Genomic DNA, 6003 nt, shown 5'->3' with positions numbered 1-6003 from the left:
GACCAGAACAAGTTCCGCAATTTGATTTCCCTAAAGATGGTAATCAAAGAAAATTCTCAACAGCTCATTACAAAGGAGACTTGCCAATGGAGAAGAAATGCACCATCCATGGCTACAGTACTCTGTATCAAAGGACTGTGTTTTGCTTTTTTTGTATGCTGTTTCCAGGAACACGACTGGTGCATTGTCTCTTACTGATGAAGGTTCCAAAGATTGGAAGAACATATCTGCAATTCTAGCAATTGACAAGAGAGGTAGTGAACATTTGGAGAACTTCCAAAAGTGGAAGGAACTTGAACTGTGACTGAAACAACTGATGAAGAAAATTTGCACTTCATTAAATAAGAAAAGTTTTGGCAGTAAATCTTGGAATATCTGCTTTGGTGAGAGTTCTTGGTATGCAAAATCTGGCCTTTCAGGGAAACATGAAAGACTGCACACACACCTGATAATGGAAACTTCCGGAATTTGTAGAATATCTAGCTTTATTTGATCCACCAATGGATGAGCATCTTCATAAGATAAGAAATGCTGAGACACATGTCCACTACCTTGGCAAAGATATACAAAATGAACTGATTCAGCTTTTATCCAAAGCCATCAAAGGGGAAATACTAAAATCTGCTCATGCTGCCAAGTACTTCTTAATTTTAGATTGTACACCAGACGTAGGCAATATTGAACAAATGATTCAGACACTGATAATTCTCAACCTGTAAGCATAAAGGAACATTTCTTGGGATTTCTGCCACTCCAGGAGACCACTGGGGCTGGAATGACAGATATTGTCCTTTGCCACTTAGAAGATATGTCATTGCTCATTGAAAACTGATGTGGTCAAGGCTATGATAATGGAAGCAAAATGAAAGGGTAAGAAAATGGTGTGCAATGAAGAATTTTGGATATTAATCCATGAGTTTTATTTGTTTCTTGCAGTGCACATTCTTTGAATTTGATTGTTAGTGATGCTGCTAAGTGTTGCTTGGAAGCAATGACTTTCTTTAACCTAGTACAACATATTTATGTGTTTTTCTCAATTTCAACACATTGTTGGGAAGTTCTAATATGCCATGTACCTACTCTTACAGTGAAACCATTGAGTGAAACAAGATGAGAAAGATTAATTTTTGCACCGAAATCTCTTTGCTATCAACCAGGTGATATCTATGATGCACTAATTGAAATTATTGATGACACTACCCTAACAGGATTATCTGGCAATACCTCATGGTTAGAGGCATAAGCTCTTGCAAAAAGTATTTTGAGCTTCAAGTTTGAGGTTTCTCTTGTTGTGTGGCATAACATCCCTTATGAGATCAATATGATTAGCAAACAATGTCAAGTGAAGGAATTTGACATGTACAATACCACTGGGCACTTAAGTGGAACCAGGGCTGGAGGAACTACTAGGCAAGCTAGGCCTGTGCCTAGGGCGCCGAGACTTAGGGGGCGCCACGGCAGGCAGCAGAATTTTGAAAGGGCAAAAAGTACCCTTTCAAAATTCTGCCAGCCCCCAACTCGCCCTGCCTCCCCTCCAGTGCCACCCTCCTGACGCCCCCCCCCCCCCATGGCACCGGTAGCCCCTGTCACATGGTAGAGGAAGGCCATCGGCGCCATTTTGCTTAGTGGCAGCCGAGGCCCCGGGAGCGGCATATCGCTCCCGGGGCCTCGGCTGGACCACCAGGGGGGGTGTCCAGAGGGTGGCACTGGGGGGGAGGCAGGGCGAGTCAGGGGCTGGCTGCCTGTCACGGTGCCCCCTAAGTCTCGGCGCCTGGTCTCCAGCTGCACCGATCTTCCTTTCTTCGGCCACATGATCAGCTAGACCGGCTGCACCGATCTTCTTTCTGTGTGTGTGTATGTGAGAAAGGAATGGTGCTTCTGTGTGTGTGTGTATGTGATGTGTACGTGAGAAAGGAATGGAGCTTCTGTGTGTGTGTATGTGATGTGTACGTGAGAAAGGAATGGAGCTTCTGTGTGTGTGTATGTGGTATGTAAGTGAGAAAGGAATCTGCCAGTTTAAAAAAATGAAATGTGATAATATATATACCTCAACTTTTGTGCTGGTAGCTCAACTTTTGAAAAGTTGAATGAAAGATGAAATTACTGAATTTTAAGCATCCCTCTTCTGGAAAATAAAATTTAACAAAGTGGGTAGAGACAAATACTAAAGCAAAAAAAAGTAAAGTATTTAAAATGTTCATCTCAGCAAAATCACAAATTTAAGATACTGATGCCAGGTGGGGTTTGTTTGATTTTTTTTAAGCATAATTTAAGCATGAAGACTAGAATAGTTCCAATCTGAAACGGTTTTGCTTTTTTTTTTTTTTTTTTTTAAGCCTTTGGAAAATTTATATTTTTAAGTGACTAAGACTGGAATCTTCCCATTTAAAAGGGAAGCTGACTAAGGATGTCTTTCTGTTCCATATCTCCCACATGAATAATCATACGACTGATAGATTGAAGAAAGACACTTGCTTTATTGCCTGAAAGCGTAAAACAAGAGAAGCTGTATGGTGTGGGTGGCTGTCCCTTAGGAGGAGAGAACCTGAAGGAAGAGTGTCATTTCGCCTTCTGATAGGAATGTGGTTTTCTTATTTAACGGTTGGGAGCATCACTTTCACTTTTAGTAAAAGTGAAAAATGCTGCAAGTCTGAAAGCAAGGTGCTTCTGTGAGAGTGTAATTTGTATGTGAGACAGGGAGGGTGCTTCTGTATTTGTATGGTGTATATGTGAGTCAGGGAGGGTGCTTGTGTGTGTCCATGTGTGTGTGCGAGAGAGATGGAGCATGTTTTTGGCTGACTTGTGGCTGTGAGAGGGCATGTGTGTGATTGAGCCTGTTTGTAAGTGAGATAGAACATTGTGTGATTGAGAGCTTGTGTGTAAGTGAAATAGAGAGAGCATGTGTGAAATTGAAAGCCTGTGTGTAAGTAAGAGAGAGCGAGAGCATTGTGTGATTGAGAGAGACTGGCCAGAGAGGTGAGGTGTGTATGTGTGAGAGAGACTGATCAGGGAGATGACTGGTATGTGTGTACTTGTGTGTGTGAGAGAGAGAGGTTGGTTGGGGAGATGATTGGTGTGTGAGAGACAGAAACTGGTCCTGAGGGTGTGACTGGTGTGTGTGTGTGTTTGAGAGAGAGAAGAGACTGGTTGTGGTCCCTAAGGAAAAGGACTATGAGGGCAGCTTCAGCAGCTACTGCTGCTTCTGGTGTGGCTTGCAAGGGAAAGGAGTAGGAGAACTGCTGGAGAGAGTAAGTAAAGGTGGCTTTTTTAGTTCATTTTTCGTGATTGACTACCATTTTAATTATTGGGTAGTATGTGATGTGTTTTCTGTTTGAAATATTTTATTGGTGTTTGGTAAAGCTTTCAAAATTTGCATGAGTCTTTAATTATTGGATATTCTATTCATCAGCTGTTTTGAAATTATTTTATTTGTATGATTTTATAATTATGATTAATGATTTATATATCTTGATTTTATTGATTTGTTTCACGAGGAAAAGTGAAATTTTTGTTTTTCCATTGTTACACTGTATGGAGTGATGCGTTTTACAGTTCAGTTTTTGTCTGCACATTTCTATTTATACTTTATGTGACTTTATTCTGTATTTGGTGAAGGTTTGTGTTCTGCATGCAAAGACTGAGATGAAGCATTCTTTTAGCATGTGGTTTCTCTGTAGGGATCTGTAGTAGCTTGGCCTGCTCTGTTTTCCTGATAGGAGGTGTATTGATATTTTAGATTCTGGTGTAATATTTGTGATATTCTTTTTCATAGGTGGGGTTGTTATTCTTTGAGTGTTGGCAAATAGTACTGTGTTGATACGGGAGGACCATGCCGAAATATATCACAATAGGTATGATGCCATATGAATTCCAAGATGCATAGTTTTCTTGTTGGCATCACAATAGTGCATGAAATTATTACAACAACTTGTATATTAATTTTACCTCAGAATGTCATTTTTCATGTAAAGTATGTTATAAATGCATAATTTAAAATTGTGTATGGGGAGGGGGCACCAGACTAAGGTTTGCCTAGGGTGCCTAATACCCTTGCACCGGCTCTGAGCGGAACCAAGAAATTTCTTTTAGACTGCAGGAGTGATGAAGGGTTTGCAAATCACATGGTAGATGTATGTGAGCTTGCTGTGGAGTTGGAGATACGAGCATGCTTTGAACCATATCCATTCTGTATTAAGAGAAAGAAGAAGCAGGTCACATATGAAGCCAATGATAGGCCTATTCAGAGTGCTGAGGAAAAATTCAAAGTGAACTTTTATTTTGCAGTCCTTGACACAGCAATACAATCAGTTGAAGAAAGATTAATAAAGATGAATCAGATTAGTTCTGTGTTTGGCTTCCTCTATAATATTCACAGTTTGCAGATTAGTACATCAAACCAAATTCTGGAACATTGCTCGAAATTGGAGAAAGGTTTACAACACGGGGATTCCAAAGATATTATTGCTTCTGATATGTGCAGTGAATTGCAAGCCATCGCAAGACGAATGTGAAAGAGTTCATCACCAAAAATGTATTGAACTTTATATGCAGACAAAAAGTGATACATATTGTCCCTAACATATTTATTGCCCTCTTAACCCTTCCTGTTTCAGTGGCCAGTGGTGAGCAAAGCTTTTCCAAGCTAAAGTTGATTAAAACATGTATTCGTTCCTCAATGATGCAAGACAGACTTGTTGGGCTGGCCACTTTGTCAATAGAAAATGAAATAGCATAAAACCTTGATTTGAAGAAACTTGTTTCTACATGTGCTAAACTGAAAGCAAGGAAAGTAAAATTCTCATGTACAGTCTTTCTAATACAGATCCTGTGCAGATATGTAGCACAAATTGTTTGGTTTGAATATTTTATATTTTATTTTGTACTGTTCTATATTGTAAATTGTTTTGTTGTTTTTGAGCAAAGAGTATAGCCTTGGTTTACGTTCTCCCACTAAATTTTGTTGAATATTTTCAATATCCTGCTTCAAGCTAGACTGGTAAGGTGGAAAATTGTATGTTCTTATCATATTTGCCTTTTCATGTCAAATTTTGTTGTTATAAATGCAGACTTTGTTATTCATACTAATGCACAATGTTAATTTTCTAGTTAATTGTGTGTGTGGAAGCTTGGTTTAAGTTTTGCCTAGGTCCCTAATACCCTTGCACCAGCCCTGCTTGGGGGTCACAGCTTGGACAAACGGGAGCAACCACAAAGCCTCCCTGGCTTGGTTATGGCTCCCCCAACCCCTACACTTCCCTTTTTACAATTGGACAAAGCGATACCTTATCCTTTTATTTATATTACCTGGCATCTCGCCCTTCTCTAGATGAGGACCCCTCTATTCCTTCCCCCCTCCCTCCATTAACTTACTGATCAGGGAGATGTAAAGAACCTCCCCCCCCCATTGTTTATCTTTTTTCCTACTGCCTCCTCCCCTGAGGAAATTCCTAAAACAGCCACTCCACCAGCTGTGGCACCTTCTGAAGGCGATTTTTAGTGTGGTCCCTGTGGGATGTGAGGCCACAAATGTATTGCACAGGGGTTCTCAACCCACCCTTCACGATACACCCAGCCAGTCAGGGTTTCAGGATATGCACAAGGAATATGCATGAAGTAATATGCATGCACTGCCTCCATTGTGGACAAATGTATCTCGTTCATCTTCATTATGGAATTTATACCCTGCCTGGAAGTTTTAAGGTGAATTTTTAAACCGATGCGCAGGCGTCCATGTGTGCACACGGATGTGCCGATTTTATAACATGTGTGCACCGACGTGTGCATGTTATAAAATCTGCTACCCACACACATATGCACGTCTGATTTTATACTGGCGCACACATGAGCAAGGGGAGGGAGGATTTTTTTTTCTTTCTTTATATTTTATTGAATTTCAATATAAACAACAAGACAATTCTTGTATTGGAAAATCCAAAATAGGAATACAAAATATAATGTTGATAAGAAATAATAATAGGCATATATATATAACCCATTGTGAAT

General features: G+C 40.0%; 1 pseudogene; it reads left to right on the top strand.

Annotated features, from left to right (window-relative positions):
- The first annotated feature begins 452 nt into the window (after positions 1 to 452).
- LOC115076487 lies at positions 453 to 4511 on the top strand (annotated as a pseudogene).
- Positions 4512 to 6003: the final 1492 nt, after the last annotated feature.

Source organism: Rhinatrema bivittatum, chromosome 15, assembly GCF_901001135.1.
Source record: "Rhinatrema bivittatum chromosome 15, aRhiBiv1.1, whole genome shotgun sequence".
Lineage (NCBI taxonomy): Eukaryota > Metazoa > Chordata > Amphibia > Gymnophiona > Rhinatrematidae > Rhinatrema > Rhinatrema bivittatum.
The sequence above is the reverse complement of the archived record's forward strand: the minus strand, read 5'-3'. Positions and strand labels throughout refer to the sequence as shown.